Raw genomic sequence first — 17,458 nt, forward strand, 5'->3', positions numbered from 1 at the left:
TTATGTAACTGAACCATTAGGACAATTACATAAATTAATGTTTGGGTCATTGCTGTGTGACTTTAGATTAGGCAACATTCATTGTTTATAGTATGTTAGGTTGTAAATAGTGGGGTGGTTGGATAACCACTAGGGGGGGGGGGTAATATGTCTGTATAATATGTTCAGTGCAATGCATTGCATGGTCTGTAGTCGATCATTAAGTACCATTTCGAGGGATGTGTATATAAAAGTGTTGTTCATATCATGTAATTCTGTTGAGTAGCTCCAACAGGTTTGGGTTAAGTGATAGGATGAGGGAGCAGGGAGGGGTGGGGGGTGTACCCACACGGAGTTGTAAGTGTGGTGTGTAACATTAGCTGTAGGGAGGATTGTGTTAATTTATAGACTTAAATGAGTTTTACATATTATATTTTGTAATGTCATGTTTAAAATAAAATAAAAAAAAAAAAAAAAAAAAAAGATGTCAATGGAAATAAGTCACTTTGACTTTTTTGGGTTATGCTAGGTCCTGTACACATATGCTGCCATGTATGATAATCTATGTAACTGTATTTGTGTATACCTGAATAAACTTACTTAGTTAAGGCTGGGAACCAAAGCAAGTATAGTACTAGGGGGAAGGAAACACAACTTTGCATTACGCATAATCGGTGGTTAGGCTTCAAACACATTTTATTGTACAGCAATAAAGGAGTGGAACGGACTGCCTGCACATGTCAAAGCCAGTCCTAGCATGAACCAGTTCAAGAAGAGAGCCAAAAGGTACCTAACGAATGTAGCTATAGAAAGGGAGGAGAGTTATTTCTTGTATACCTGACATATATGTACCTATTACTGTGAGCTGATCCTCTCTTTAATGTTAACGCAAATAACTCAGTTTACCTTATTCCTAGTATATATCTCCTTTTATTGTAACTACTTTTTCACAGTTAATTTATTTACCTGCTTTAACTTCTAAGTTTTAAATAAGTTATTACAAAGACCTCGATGGAAATAAGTCACTTTGACTTTTTTTGGGTTATCCTGGGTAATCTACACATATGCTTCGTATAATTTATGTAATTCAAATTCAAATTCAAATTCAAAGTTTATTCTCTATAAGGATTACAATGCTGAGTTTACAGAATTTTTTTTTTTTTTTTTTTTTTTATTCGCCGGTATTCTCCCGGCCCGGGTCTTTTCCAAGTAGTGGTGACCCGGCCTTGGCTCCCTATCTGGGGAATGTCTCGACACTTAAGTCTCCCATGGGAGGAGGTACAACTACCCCCTCATCTTTGGGACCAACTGTCCCCAGGCCTAGCCACATTCCCCGCCCTCACGGGGCTCGTAGGGAGAAGCTAGGCCTCTGGTCTGCCATCTGCCCCGCCCTAAAAGGGCTCGTGGGGATGGCAGTCTTATGAGCTGCAGATGGTAGCAAGCTCAGGCTGTTATAGAATTTGGTTATTGTGTGGTTTACATGTAGTAAAATAATAATTACAGAGTGTACCACTAGAACACCTAGCATGGCTAGGCATTTCGGGCAGACTTAGTTTAAATCTTAATTTTAAAATATTACAAATTATGAGGTAAGTTGGTATTATGGCTAAGTGACTAAATACGAGATTGTGAGTTTAGCAATGTGAATGTTTTTGTTTTGGCACAGTACATAGTTTCAGTAATGGAGTATCACAGGATTCATTATTTTAAGATTGAGATTAATATTTCTGTTTATGGTCAAATGGGTGAGTGTAAGTGTGAACCACCAGGTGGTATTCGTGTAGTTAGTTGACAGGGTGTATCAGGGAGATAAGATGTTTTCTAATGATAGTTTTGAAGGTGATGAATGTGTCTGCAGTTCTAGAGTTCTCAGGTAGGGTGTTCCAGATTTTAGGGCCTTTGACATACATTGAATTTTTGTAAAGGTTTAGTCGGACACGGGGAATGTCGTAGAGATGTTTGTGTCTGGTGTTATGCCTGTGGGTTCTGTCACAACTATCAAGAAAGCGTTTTAGGTCAAGGTTGATATTGGAGTTTAAGGTCCTGTAGATGTAGATCGCACAGTAGTAAGTGTGGATGTACTGAACAGGGAGTAAGTTTAGATCTATGAAAAGTAGGGGGGGGTGTTGCCAGGGATGGGATTTAGTGATTATTCTTACTGCAGCTTTTTGTTGGGTTATTATTGGCTTTAGGTGTGTTGCTGCAGTTGATCCCCAAGCACAAATAGCATAGGTGAGGTATGGATAAATAAGTGAGTGGTATAGTGTGAGAAGGGCATTTTGCGGCACGTAGTATCGTATCTTGGAGAGGATCCCAACCGTTTTGGATACTTTTTTGGTTATGTGTTGGATATGGGTGCTGAAATTCAGGTTGTTGTCAAGGCATAGGCCTAGGAATTTGCCCTCATTATGTCTGGTAATTAGAGTGTTGTCGATCTTAATGTTAATTTGTGCATCTCCTGCTCTGCTACCAAACATAATATAGTAGGTTTTGTCAGTGTTAAGCGTAAGTTTATTGGCTGTCATCCAAGTCGATATTTTGATCAGCTCCTCGTTAACAATGGTGTTGAGGGTGGCAAGATTAGGGTGAGAGATGACATAAGTCGTGTCGTCAGCAAAGAGAATGGGTTTCAGGTGTTGGGATACGTTTGGAAGATCATTGATGTATATGGGGAAGAGCAGGGGACCAAGGACACTTCCCTGCGGAACTCCAGTATCAAGTGGCCGTGTTGTTGTATTTATCTGTGCCTGTACCTGATTATTGTTATTATAATCAAGGGGGAGCGCTAAACTCGTAGGATTATACAGCGCCTGTGGGGGGATATGGAACGTATTCAGGCTTAATTCAGGTAACTGGAGCACAGATCCAATTCCCTAGATCAAGATCCCCTCACCAGCGTCAAGGAACCTCACATGAGGGGACCTGTACCTGAATAAACTTACCCTTTCTGTTATTAGTTACTGCTGCTAGTGCCTCTTGCGCTCTGTCTTAACAGGCGGCTTTACTCAGATTTGCAATTTTAATTCTAATTATAATTCTAATTCTAATTTTAATTCTAATTTTAATTTTAATTCTACACTTGGAAAATCCTAGAAGGAATGGTCCCGAATCTGCACACACAAATCACTCCCTACGAAAGTAAAAGATTTGGCAGGCGATGCAAAATACCCCTAATGAAAAGTAGGGGCGCCATTGGTACACTAAGAGAAAACACCATAAGTGTCCGGAGCCCAAGACTGTTCAACAGCCACCTACCATGCATAAGGGGAATTCCCAATAGACCCCTGGCTGCCTTCAAGAAGGAGCTGGACAGATCCTAAAAGTCGGTGCTGGATCAGCCGGGCTGTGGTTTGTACGTTGGACTACGTGCGGCCAGCAGTAACAGCCTGGTTGATCAGGCCCTGATCCACCGGGAGGCCTGGTCGTGGATTGGGCCGCGGGGGCGTTGATCCTTGGAATACCCTCCAGGTAGACTCCAGGCAAGCGAGCCATCGAGGGGCTGTGGCTCAGATACAGTAAAACAGTCCGTCCTCTTAACCACACACAATATAGCATTGTTGTAAAAAATAGTCAAATGGATCGCTGTTGACAGCCTTGAACAGTTGAAATATGACGTTTGCATCAGCCTAGTACAGTAGTTGCCCGTTTTCTGTTTGAGTGGCAGACTTTTATCATCTTTTATCCTATATTTATAGTTTTTCCTTTGTAACCTAACTTACACGAACTTACTCTAGAAATATGCTAGAAAACTTACGAAAAAAGCGACATAGTTGTTAGGAGAAGGGGTTGAATAATGGTGTGGGTCCCGAAAGAAAATTGCCGCTGCTTCTCAAGTTGGTGTGGACGAGTTGGGTTTGGAGTGTGGGGACTAGAGAGAGAACAATAGTTTTTTTTATCAGTCAGTCTAGTCTCTCTCTCTCTCTCTCTCTCTCTCCCATTCATTTCCATCTTTTAATAACATTTGTCAGTCTCAGCACAAATAACCTCTCCTAGTTCCTCTGTGGACGCGACTCCTAACTACCTGCACGGACATGGCTCATGGCAGCTACCCAAAACAACCCTCAACAGGCACCAGGTTGCTGTAGCTGTTGTTGTTACTGGCCCTAGTCTTCATACCAACCCCATTTTGGAGGGCCACTTTGCAGGCATGTGTAGTACACATGAGGGGAGAGTGCACTGCTGCGCTATGTATGCCTTAAGAGGCCAGCAAGAGGGTTTCCTCCTACATCCCGACCGACCTTATGTGGCTGTTGCTTATAGCTGTTGTTCCCTCCCTCGGGGACTCTGCCCAGCCTTTGGGCACTTTGCAGGTGGCCTCACCACTTGTTCAAGTGACCACCGGCCCTGTGTGCCCACCTGTTGCCATTTCCGAATGGCCTAAACTCGAGGGTTGGGGCTCTCTCGACAGGGGATGGGGCACGTCTGCAAGCGGGGGCCTGGTGGAGGCACAAGGTGAGAGGGAGGAGCGTCCTGCTTTCTCTAAGGGTCACCCACCTCCTACCCACGAGAAGGGGCTTCCACTGCCGTATCCTGTTGGGGTGCCTGGTCAGGGAGGCCGGCTTCAGTTTCCCCGACAACAGCTCATAGCTTGCAGCCAGTGGTTCTTTTCTTTAGGGCTCTGCAAAGTACCGGAGCCTCAAGGTTTGCATCTGTGCCCTATGGCTGTGAGAATGTTTAGAAGCAGAACAAAATGGATTCTGAGCGCATGAGTGCCTGTCCTTTACGTCTAGCCAGGCCATGATATCAGGTACTTCACCTTCCAAGAGTCTGGGTCGTCTTGAGGCCCTAAGGAATGGAAGGCGAAAGCAAAGTCCTCGAAACAATCTAGAGAATGCATATCCTCTGCTTCTGGCAGGGACAGTGCACTGGATTCTCCACCTCTGAAGGGAAAGTAAAATGCTCTCTCCTAGATGAAATCTATAAGCCATGCAAGGGCGTCTGGTTCCCAGACCTTCAAAGTGGCCGCTTCCTCTGAGGAAAAATAAGGACTCTTCCTTGGAGATACTGATCCTATCGAGCTGTTTTGAGTTTCGGGAGATGCTTCGAAGGTTTCTGACTCTTTGCAAGCTGCATTTGTGACCCGATGCCAGGCAGGATCGGTGGGCCCTGCAGACTGGGGAAAAGTTATACAGGGTTTGGTATGACGCGAGTGTTTGGCCCTCCTTCAACGGGAATCTTCAATTTGAGAAGAATATCTGCCGGCTGAGGATCAGGCACACACATCTCACTCATAGCCACCTGTTCCCACTCTGTGTTGCTTGTGATGTGTTACTGTGAATCACATTTTAATAGTTTGCCCCCAGCTTAGACCTTTCCGCCTTCGTCATGGTTTTCATAATTACCGAGGTGCCTGTCGGGACCTGTTGCTGGGGGAAAACTTTTGACGGTTTAATGGGTTTCTAATTTATGCTGGCTATTTTAACTTGGTAAGGTAATATTTGATAAATTAGACACATGTGCAACTCTTGGGTATCTTTATTGAGGAAACATTTCGCCACACAGTGGCTTCATCAGTCCATACAAAGGAGAATCTTGAAGAACAGGAGGAGAATGAGGTAATCAGTCCCTCAACCTTGAGCCGATGTGGTCAGTCCATCAATCTTGAATAGAATACGGCATATGGGCGGAGAAGGAGCTTATAAACCGTAGGCAGGAGAGGTGCAGCAGTCGTAGGTGGTGTCACATTTGTTCAGTGTGGAAGTAGGTCGTGCCCAAGGGCTAGGCAAGCGAAGAATTCCCAAGTATTAACATCCCAAGAATCTTGGGAATTCTTCGCTTGCTTAACCCTTGGGCACGACCTACTTCCACATTGAACAAATGTGACACCACCTACGACCCTGTTCTTCAAGATTCTCTTTTGTATGGACTGAAGAAGCCACTGTGTGGCGAAACGTTTCTTCAATAAAGATACCCAAGAGTTGCACATGTGTCTAATTTATCAACGTGTCGGTTCTCTGAACCATTCATCTACAAGGTAATATTTATATGTGTTGAGTATTTCTGTCCGTTGCTTCCATTGCTTGTTTATTTTATCCTTGTTTCTATTGTTTTGTGTATATTTTTTATGCCTGTGAGCGCTGAGTGACCTATGTAGTCAAAGTGCTCCATATATGTCATGCCTTACTATTACACAGTGTCAGGACGCAAAGGTAAAATGGGTAGACTTTGTTAGTAGTGTTCCCTCTGTGGACGTTAATAAGGAAGCGGGTCCCTGGACCTCCTTTGACTCCGATGCATTCTATCGTGAAAAGGAATTGTCGGGGCATTAGGCCCGATATTAGTGAATCGTTCGGGGCTATGGTTATTCAGTAGAAGAGTAAACGCTAGGCAGTAGAGCTGTCCTTGCCTTCTAGGTTTTGTTTATGCAATTTGCACCCTCTTCCCGAGGCATAGTTGCCAAAGGAATTGTGGGGTGTCTTGCTCTTTGCTAGCTTTCAGGTTTGTCTACACTCCTCCCTGCAGGCTGTGGCGATTCGAGTGAGGTTGCATGTGAACCCGACTGTGCTCCTTGTACCTTCTTCCTGATTGTGTTTCAGACTATTATGCTCTTGCTGACCTAATCTGTGGGATATAGTGCCCATTCCTCCAGGGTGACTTGAATGCTCACCACCCTATGCAGGATGTGGGTTGCTCTGTTAGGAGGTGTATTTTTCTGGAGACCTTGCTGACTCCTTTGGATGTTAGCATCCTGAATGATGGGTCTTTGACCTATCATAATGTTCAATTAAACGCCTTCTTTGGGTTAGACCTCTCTTCCAGTTCTGTTTAACTGATATTCAGATTGAACATAAGAACATAAGAAAGGAGGAACACTACAGTAGGCCTGTTGGCCCATACTGGGCAAGTCCTTCACAAATCCATCCCACTAACAGAAAATTCGAGTAACCCACTTTCAACGCTGCCCAAGCAATAAGCTTTGATAATTCTACTCATGTGCAAGTCCCACTCAAATCCAACCCCCTTCACTCATGCACCCATCCAACCTAAATCCGAAACCACTCAAAGTTCTAGCCTCGATAACCCTACGATAACATTCGATAACATTGGAAATAAATGGTATAAAATACCGACACAATGGAAAAATAATCACAGAAGCAGTATAATGTGATCCTTTACTGACAACGTTTCGTCCACATAGTGGGCTTTATCAGGTCAAAAACAGATTTCTAGTCACAAACAGATCTCTAGTCACAAACAGATCTGAGTCACAAACAGATCTGGTGGTAGTAATTTCTTTATGGAAATCAGCAAGGACTCCAAGATGTGCAGGAAGCTTTTAATCCTTTTTTATTAGTGTTGCCAGGGAAATGGGGTCCTATTTGCTAGTCTCTTGGTGAAACAGGAACTGAGAAGCACCACCGGATTGTAAATACGACCTGTCATCACCTCAAAGACAACTGTTCCCAGGTAAATACCCGCTGATATAACAGAATGTTGGCTAGCAAGACGGTGTCTGTTTTTCTGTCTCAAACACAGACCGGGTCTACAAGGAAGCTGCAAACTACAGCTTTATCTTTGACGAGGGCAGTTTGGCTTCCGCAAGCTCCAGTCGACGCCTGACCTGGCTGGTGACATCTAGGTTTTGCCAGATGCCTTCATACTTTGCCAGTTTTCTCTGATCTGGAGAAAGCCTATTGCACAACATGGAGGTTTGACATTCTTTCCCGTCTCCAGACTCTTCAAAAGTTTTTGAGTAACAGATCGTTTAAGGTTAAGTGGTTTTTGCTACTCACGGGGTATCACTGGCAACATTTTGAGCTTTGTAGGTTTTATTATAGTCATGGATGGTGAGGTCAGTATTGTTTCTGACGGGGTGAAGGCTTCCTTGAATCTTACAGTTTACTGCATGGCTTCTACTCCTGGGTTAGCCGTTCACTGGCTTTAAGTGGCAGTGGGCAACATCATGTAGTGGGCTGCTACTACTGGCTCTTGATTGTTCCTTCTTGAAGATACCGACTATTCATTTCACCTTTTCGATTAGACATCTTGCTCCATATGTGCTACTTTATAGTGTGATCCTTTCCTACGAATAGCACGTCAGATCTCCCTGCTGTGCACCTAGGGGTGCATGAGTGCATTTCGTACTTACCACATTTGAGAGAAAAATACACGATCTGTTTCAGGTTTGTAGTACATGGCAACCCGCTTATGCTACAGTCTTCATGGAGGGGAAAGTGGTAGCCATTTGCTCTTTGTGCAATGTTTCCTGTGCCATTTGATGTTCGAATGCGGGGTACTCTCCTGGATTGTTACTTCAATGTGTCTGTTGGCTTCTCTCCCTGCCCTCTTTGGACAATGCCCGAGGCAGGTCTACAAAGTGATGATCTTGGCTAATTTTTTGGAGCATGATTTTATTCATACTTCAAGGATCAAGATTTGTACTGACGGGTCAAAGAAGGGGATGTTGGCCTTGAGGTGATCGCTGATGAAGATTTGTATTGTGCAGTTACCAAACGTTTCTTCATTGTTCAATGTAGAACTCTAATCATTGTTCTGAGAGCTTGCTTAGTTGGTTCTTGGTTCATTCTCTACATAGTTGACACTAATAATTTAATGGTATTTTTAATTGATGCTGGTTATTTTAGCTTCCTATGGGAGTATTTATTTGTGCTCAGTGTTTGTTGTATTTATTGTTTAATAATTTTATTCTTGTTTTTGTGTTGTATATTTATTTCTTTATGGCTATGAGCGCTGAGTGACTTATGCGGTCAAAGTGTTCCGTAAACACAGCTACTACTGTCTTTATAGATTACCAGTGTGCTGTGTTTTTTCCAGACCTAGTGCTTCCGCCAAGGCTGTGGTATAAAACATCTAAGAGTAGTTAGCCCATCTCCATGCATGGCATAAGAGTGCGGAGTTCTGTTAGTGCCTGGGTCATGCTGGTGCCCTGGGATATAAACGGCTGCTGTAACAAGCTCGCTCTACGGTAGTCTTTTGCCTTAGTGACTTTATGGGTCACACAAATGTATTCTTGGGAAGTGGAAGGCCTGGTAGGCCCTACGAACAAGAAGCAAACTATAAAAGGATTAGAAGGACATGGGTGTTCTGGCCCTCTGTCCACGACAGGAACGGTCACTGAGATTAAGATCAACCAACTGAGGATCGGACACACACATCTCGCCCACAAGCACTTGTCTGCAGGTGTTCCTGCCACCCTCAGTGTAGCTTGTAGTGTATATATCATAATGGAATACATTTTAACTTTTTCCCGCGGTTTTGGACTTTTTGCTCTGGCCGTGGTTTACAATTACTGAGGTGTTAGTAGGGATCTCGGAACCTTTAGGAGAGTCTTGGAACCTTTAGGAGAGTCTCGGAACCTTTAGGAGAGTCTCGGAACCTTTAGGAGAGTCTTGGAACCTTTAGGAGAGTCTCGGAACCTTTAGGAGAGTCTCGGAACCTTTAGGAGAGTCTCGACCTTAATACTATAACTAGATTGTAATTGATGCAGGTTATTTCATGTTTGTGCAATAGTATTTATTTGTGTTGTGTGTTTTATTCATTCTAGTAGTTCTTTGTTAATTAATTTTATCTTTTTTTTTATTTTTATTGACCAGAACTCTGAATGACGTACACGTTCAAAGTCTTTTTAAATTTCAAAACATCTTATCTATCTTTCTTGTATTAAATCTGATTACTTTACCTTCCTCAGGCTTTGTATGACCCTTGCAGGTTAACCGCTTCCCAATTAATATGATTTTATATATAATTCTGTCTGAGTGCTGTTGCTCACCCATTAATAAACAAACGTATTCGATAGCTTTTTACGCTTAGAGAATTTTCATGTAGTAATTTAAATTAGTAAGATGTGGAGCCTTAAAATACCTAAACAGAGAACACAGGAAACACGTGTGAGAGTTACTAGGAATTCCCCCTCTCTTCAAGGAAGGGGCCTTGATGCTAGTGAAGGGGCCTTGATGCTAGTGAAGGGGCCTTGGTGCTAGTGAAGGGTTCTTCATCCAAAGAATTGAAACTGCCCTTCCTCATATCAAATCTGATTACCTATTCCACAGGCATTGTATGATTCCGACGGGTTTAACGCTTCCTCGTGGATGTAATAATACTTACATGAATTCCGTGCGTGTGCTAGCATCTTGTGTGGAAGATGGAGAGGAACTTCCTTGTGTCATTATCCTTGAAGTAGGAACTTGCTGTATCTTTTGTGTTGACACATCAGGAAGGATAACGCTGGTGTCTAGGTGTGAGTACCAGCAGTCAGACGCACGTTAACATTCTGTAGATGAGATGGGTTTTTACTCTCCAGTTTAAAAGGAAATTAAGACATGATTGAAGGAGGGAACTTGGAAGATCTGCAGTGTTGGGCCAGATACAAATGTCATTATCCAGTTAAGATCGATGCATATGGTTTATTGAGCAAGACTCGTAAACCGGCTAGATCTACATCATTCTGATTATTTCTGCAACAGATTTGGTTATAGGAGCAACCTCTGCAATTTTCTACAGTTTACAGTACGTGGTGAGTTGGTAAAGCAATTCATTACCTGGAGGTTACCTGGAGGTTATTCCGGGGATCAACGCCCCCGCGGCCCGGTCCATGACCAGGCCTCCCGATGGATCAGGGCCTGATCAACTAGGCTGTTACTGCTGGCCGCACGCAGTCCAACGTACGAGCCACAGCCCGGCTGGTCCGGCACTGACTTTAGGTATCTGTCCAGCTCTCTCTTGAAGGCAGCCAGGGGCTTATTGGCAATTCCCCTAATGCTTGATGGGAGGCTGTTGAACAGTCTTGGGCCCCGGACACTTATGGTGTTTTCCCTTAGTGTACCAATGGCGCCCCTACTTTTTATTGGGGGCATTTTGCATCGCCTGCCCAGTCTTTTACTTTCGTAGGGAGTGATTTCTGTGTGCAGATTTGGGACCATTCCTTCCAGGATTTTCCAAGTTTAGATTATGATATATCTCTCCCTCCTGCGTTCCAACGAGTACAAGTCAAGTGCTTCCAAGCGTTCCCAGTAGTTAAGGTGCTTGACAGAACTTATACGTGCAGTAAAGGATCTCTGTACACTCTCTAGATATGCGATTTCACCTGCTTTGATTGGAGATGTTAATGTACAGCAGTATTCCAGCCTAGAGAGAACAAGTGATTTGAGATAACAAGGCTGGTGGATCACTGGCCTGTCATTTAACGTGCAATCAGTTAAACTCTCCAAAAACCTAACTTTGGATTGTGATAAGTAAGTGTTGTTTTCATAGCATGCGCTCTCTCTCCTACATACACACTCAGCACTTTTGTTGTAAATGATTTCAGTACAGCTGTAAAATAATTTGCATTTACTGTTGCAGTGGTCCACCTTCACCTATGTCTTTTACACACACATCTACACACACACACACACACCTACACCTTGTTGCACCCTTGCCACAGAGCCTACATCTCCGAGCGGGCGCTCTCATGACTAAGACCCGTATCAGTAACTTTCTCTGACAAATAAGTCAATACTCCTGCATGTAATGTGCTCTACAACTTCGTATTATGCATAGTGCGTTTATTGTACTAAATGTATGTATGTATGTGTGTGTGTGCGTGTGTGTGTGTGTGTGTGTGTGTCTATCCCTGTTCAGTGGAAAGGCTCTGGTGCCTGTGACCTGTATACTGGGCTCCCTTGTGACTGCTTATCTAAGTCGTCTCTGGGTAGCAATATATTTCTCAGTTAACCTTCCACTTGACGCTGGCCTTGGATTTCCTGTGGAACTTCCTTCTCAATACTGGTGTTACTTGTTATCACACTGGTCGCTGAGTATGTTCCTTTGTCAACACGTCTGGGGAACTTTAATATAATCCATAAGAGCTTCAAATTATCCATTATAATCCTAAGAAACAGTGCATAAATTTAAGCTTAAGGTCAGTGGGTATTACTAACGCAAGAGGTAGTCTGATGGCCTATTGCACTCGGTCGTAAATAAGTCAGCACGTCAAAAGAACTTGGCAGGGCACAACAAGGGCAAGGTAAAGAAGCCGGGATAGATTTCTTTACCAGTGTATTCCTTCGCCAGTATATATACACTGTACAATGTAATAAGAGAGAGTAATAGATATTTGAAATGGTACGAATGAGAGCTACTCAAGCAACAGTGGACACGACCACAGAAAGTGGAAGTCTGCTGCCTCAGCAAGGTGCATTGAAGACGTTACCTTGACTGAATTTGCGGGCTTTCACGTGATTGGTTGTTGAACTAACAACAAGCGCAGCAGTGGGGCCCCGATCTGCTACACTCTGAATTACTAGGCATGCCAAATGGTGTATGACGAACGCCGAATAAATTTGTAACATATTCGGCACACGCCACAGTGGGGATTATACACTTTTGTAAATAATGGGGAATTTTTTTAACAACTTGGAATTATTCATTGTTAAGAACAGAAATGTGAAAACGAGCGCATGTGAGTACGTACTCCCCAACTTGTTTGCGTTTGTGTTCTCCCCTAGTTGAGTACAAGTCTTGGCTCATGGCCCCCTGTCTCACTGTGACGTATCCGTGTTTAACTACTGTCTCCTTGTATTTCATCCACCCATATCAAACAATGCATTGACTTGCCCTATACATTCCTCAGGGTATCTTGTATGTAGTAATCATGTCTCTCCTAAGGTCGTCAAACTTATTTCCTTTAGTTTCTCCTCGAAGTGCACTCCTCTGGTGCTAATCTATTGCAAACCTTTGTATTTGTTTAAATACGAGCAGAAGACTAAACAAGTGTGGGTTTCGAAGCTGGCACTTCATATTCTAAGACGAGCCATGCATTGTGTGCAGAGTCCTAAAGGATTCTTTTGGAAGGATTCTTTTAGAAAATTATAAGATTCACTAGCCTCGCATAGGATAGGGAAGTTATGTAGTTTATGCGCTTTTTCACGATATGTTCCTTGTGATGTTTCCTCCCACATCCTTCTCTTTCGTCGATTATTGTAGTTTCACTCTTCCTAGTCTGTACTTCATCTCCGGTCTCCCCATCGTTTTCTCACAGTTTCATGACTTTGCACTTATTCGGACTGATCTCCAGCAGCAATTTTTTGACCATCCTTACATGTTATATATATATATATATATATATATATATATATATATATATATATATATATATATATATATATATATATATATATATATATATATATATATAAACAGCTATTGGAGGATAGATGGGCGTATATATATATATACAGCAGTATATATATATATAAGGGAGAAAAAGTTAGCATATGAGAAGTTTTTACAAAGTAGAAGTGATGCAAGGAGGGAAGAGTATATGGAGAAAAAGAGAGAAGTTAAGAGAGTGGTGAAGCAATGTAAAAAGAGAGCAAATGAGAGAGTGGGTGAGATGTTATCAACAAATTTTGTTGAAAATAAGAAAAAGTTTTGGAGTGAGATTAACAAGTTAAGAAAGCCTAGAGAACAAATGGATTTGTCAGTTAAAAATAGGAGAGGAGAGTTATTAAATGGAGAGTTAGAGGTATTGGGAAGATGGAAGGAATATTTTGAGGAATTGTTAAATGTTGATGAAGATAGGGAAGCTGTGATTTCGTGTATAGGGCAAGGAGGAATAACATCTTGTAGGAGTGAGGAAGAGCCAGTTGTGAGTGTGGGGGAAGTTCGTGACGATGGGATAAAGATAGAAATGTTAAAAGCAGGTATATATATATATGTATGTATGGTGTAGGAGGTAGGTTACTGAAAGCAGTGAAGAGTTTTTACGATAGTGAGGCTCAAGTTATATTTTTTCCCAGTAAAAGTAGGCCTTATATATGACACTGTGCTCTTGGGATATTGGTGGATGAATTTGGTAGGGTGTGCATATAAGGTTATGAGGATAACAAAAAGATTATGATGAAAGATTGAATATCAGATTGGAGGGAGAGAGTATGGAGGAGGTGAACGTATTCATATATCTGTGGAGACAAAGAACTTTGTCCTTGGAGGCAAAGAGGGGAATATATATATTTTACCAACGCTCTTATATGGGTGTGAAGCGTGGGTGATGAATGTTGCAGCGAGGAGAAGGCTGGAGGCAGTGGAGATGTCATGTCTGAGGGCAATGTGTGGTGTGAATATAATGCAGAGAATTCGTAGTTTGGAAGTTAGGAGGAGGTGCGGGATTACCAAAACTGTTGTCCAGAGGGCTGAGGAAGGGTTGTTGAGGTGGTTCGGACATGTAGAGAGAATGGAGCGAAACAGAATATATAGGAAGGGTTGGAGGGAGGGGGTAAAGGAGGTTTTGTGTGCGAGGGGCTTGGACTTCCATGCGTGAGCGTGTTTGATAGGAGTGAATGGAGACAAATGGTTTTTAATACTTGACGTAGTGTGAGCAAAGTAACATTTATGAAGGGATTCAGGGAAACCGGCAGGCCGGACTTGAGTCCTGGATATATATATATGTTGCAGTTTAAAAACTGTAGGGAGAGTAATGTCCCAATACTGACTACTGATGCTTGAAGAACCCCACTTGTTACCCTCGTTCTTGCCCTCTATCTTTCATGTACTCTTTGATTCGATAGAGGATTTCCTTCACCTCCCCTCTCCACTATGCTCTTATAGCTTGTGCATCAATCTATGATGGGGAACTCAAAAATACTTTCTTGCTATTCAAGAACATATATTATTCCCATCCCTAATTTTCTTGGTGTGTGTGTGTGTGTGTGTGTGTGTGTGTGTGTGCGTACTCATCTATTCGTAATCGCCTATTTGTGGTTGCAGGGGTAGATTCACAGCTCCAGGCCCCGCCTCTTCGCTGGTTGCTCCTAGGTCCACTCTCCCTGCTCCACGAGCTTTGTCGTATCTCTTCTTGATGCTATGTATGCATCCTACCTCCACTACATCAACTCTCCAGATTGATCCACTTCCTGATAACTCTATCGCTGAAGAAATACTTCCTAACATCCCTGTGACTCATCTGAGTTTTCAATTTCCAGCTGTGTCCCCTTGTTGCTGTGTCCCATCTCTGACACATCCTGTCCCTATCTACCCTGTCAATTCCTCTCAGTGATTTGTATGTCGTTATCATGTCTCCCCATCTCTCCTCTGTGTGTGCGTGTTTATGCGAAGTGCACTCATGGATATGGCTGTGACGGGTGTGTCCGTCCGATTTCCAGCTAATCGAACACAGTGGCAAAATATGATGCAGTCTGGGGTGAGAACGTTCCTCATGTAGTCGTGCATAGCGCTGGCTGGGTGGATCCGAAAGGAAGAGGACCTCCTCTCGTGTTGCTGCTCTTATTCTTTATATCTCTAATTTTAATATCTGGATATGCTGCCTGTTTAGCTTATCGTGGGCTGCCTTTGTTAAGGCGTGCCACATTCAGCTGGATAATGTTATGCTGGGATAGAGTCACGTCTCTGTATGTTAACGTAGCTCAGATATTAGCCTAAGGATACTTATTTGAAATATTTAATTATTCTGGAATGATCATTGAACGCTGTCATCGTCTCGGGTTAAGCTTCAACAAACAACACATATATCGAACACCTTACAAGTATAACCTCCAAAAAGACATTATAAGATAAACAATTACCAAGTTTATTATACACGAGCAAGTTTTTGCCACATAATTATATACTTTTTTTTTCCTTTTAAGCGTGCAATTATAAACAGTATCAGCAGTTAAATCAGGCTAGTTCTTTGGTGTATACGAGGCCGTCACCCCGGCCAACGACTGCCTGTGGTCAACCAGGAGAGCAGTATACATAAAACACAAGAGATCGGCGGTATACTCGCAATGAGTTTTTTTAGATAGCAGTCACGTAGAAACATTGTCATACTTGTTAACCTTGAGTTCTGGGGATAGACCAGTTACTGTTTCTTAAAAGCTGTGCCTCTTTAAGTGGTGATTCAGCTGTATATCTTGTGTTGGGAGTTACCCCTCTGTATACTGATGTATAATGAAGAGTTGTGTACCATTTTCCTCTGAGTGTGCATTTGTGACCGTGCGTATTTTTGTTGTTCTTGCATCTGACAATGATAATTATGATCCTACTTATCACTGAAGGTGTTTACATAAACCCAGAATAGAATGTGTCCCTTAATCCAGCCGTGGTACAGTGCTCCATCCTTGAGTGGGGATGACCAGACTGGGTGGGTCATTGGTCTAATACGGGGGGGGGACATGGACCTGCTCCGCATGGGTCAGTAGGCCTGTTGCAGTGTTCCTTCTTTCTTATGTTCTTATAATGACCGTTTCCAGTAGTTTCCTCTTATATCGACTGCAATACCTTCTCTCTTAATGAAGCCTGATTTTTTATATTTGTGTTTAGAAGTTTTTGTTTGGATTTGTATGACAAGTCTCTATACAGTCTAGGAAAAAGCAGTCTTCCCAATCTTTTCTATCTTCCCAAATTTCAGTGTCAAAGAATTCTGTTCGATTTTTTAAGGAGGCTTTTCCGTTCCCGAATCACATTTGTTGGTCTATAATGACCTCCTTGACGCTGGTGAGGGGCTCTTGATTTAGGGAATTAGATCTGTGTCCCAGTTCCCTGAATTGACCCTGGTTACCTTCCATCCCCCTCCCCCCTCCTACAGGCGCTGTATAATCCCTACGGGTTTAGCGTTTCCAATGATTGTAATAATAATGGTCTATAATGAACTTCGTACCTTCAGAGTAGTCCAATAGTTTTCTCTCTCTCAAGCTGAAATGGGATACAAAGCTGTAATTTAGCGTTTCTAGTTCATCTCCTTTTATAAAATTTTTAATTATATTTGTTGTGGCTCGGAAGTTTAATGGTTCTCCTCCATTGCCTTATTAAATACTCGTATTTATGATGAGCTTACGACTGTTGCTATTCCCAATGTCTCGATTCAGAGCTACAGTGAGCCCTTTCATTTTCTCAGTGTTCCACTGTATCTAGTTCTACAGTTGTTCCAGAAATCTGTACCCTTGATATATTGTCGCCTTATTGGGGTAACAGGTCCAGCAGCCTAGCGAACAAGTACCTAACAAACCATTTTCAGCTTACATAGCACGGAAATTTCACCTGTCTTTCTTTAACATTTGTTGTTGCTTGTCTCCTGGGATTCGGGACGAATTGTAATATGGTTTCAAATGCAGTGCATAGACTGATGCCTATGATAATGATACCGTCACCACCGATGGCGCTGCCACTGACAGGCTCTCTCCGCCTGCCCTAACGTGCCCGCCTACCCTGACGTTCCTGCCTGCCCTGACGTCCCCGCTTGCCCTAACGAGGTCTCCACCTGCCCTGACGTCCCCGCTTGCCCTGACGTTCCCGCCTGCCCAGATGTCCCCACCTGCCCTGATGTCCCCGCCTGCCTGACGTCCCCGCCTGCCCTGACGTCCCCGCTTGCCCTGACGTTCCCGCCTGCCCTGACGTCCCCGCTTGCCCTGACGTCCTCGCTTGCCCTGACGTCCCTGCCTGCCTTGACGTCCTCGCCTGCTTTGACGTCCCTGCTCTCCCTGACGTCCCTGTTGACCCTGAGGTCCCCGCTTGCCCTGAGGTCCCCGCCTACCTTGACGTT

This window comes from Cherax quadricarinatus, chromosome 29 (assembly GCF_038502225.1).
Source record: "Cherax quadricarinatus isolate ZL_2023a chromosome 29, ASM3850222v1, whole genome shotgun sequence".
NCBI classification, from domain to species: domain Eukaryota; kingdom Metazoa; phylum Arthropoda; class Malacostraca; order Decapoda; family Parastacidae; genus Cherax; species Cherax quadricarinatus.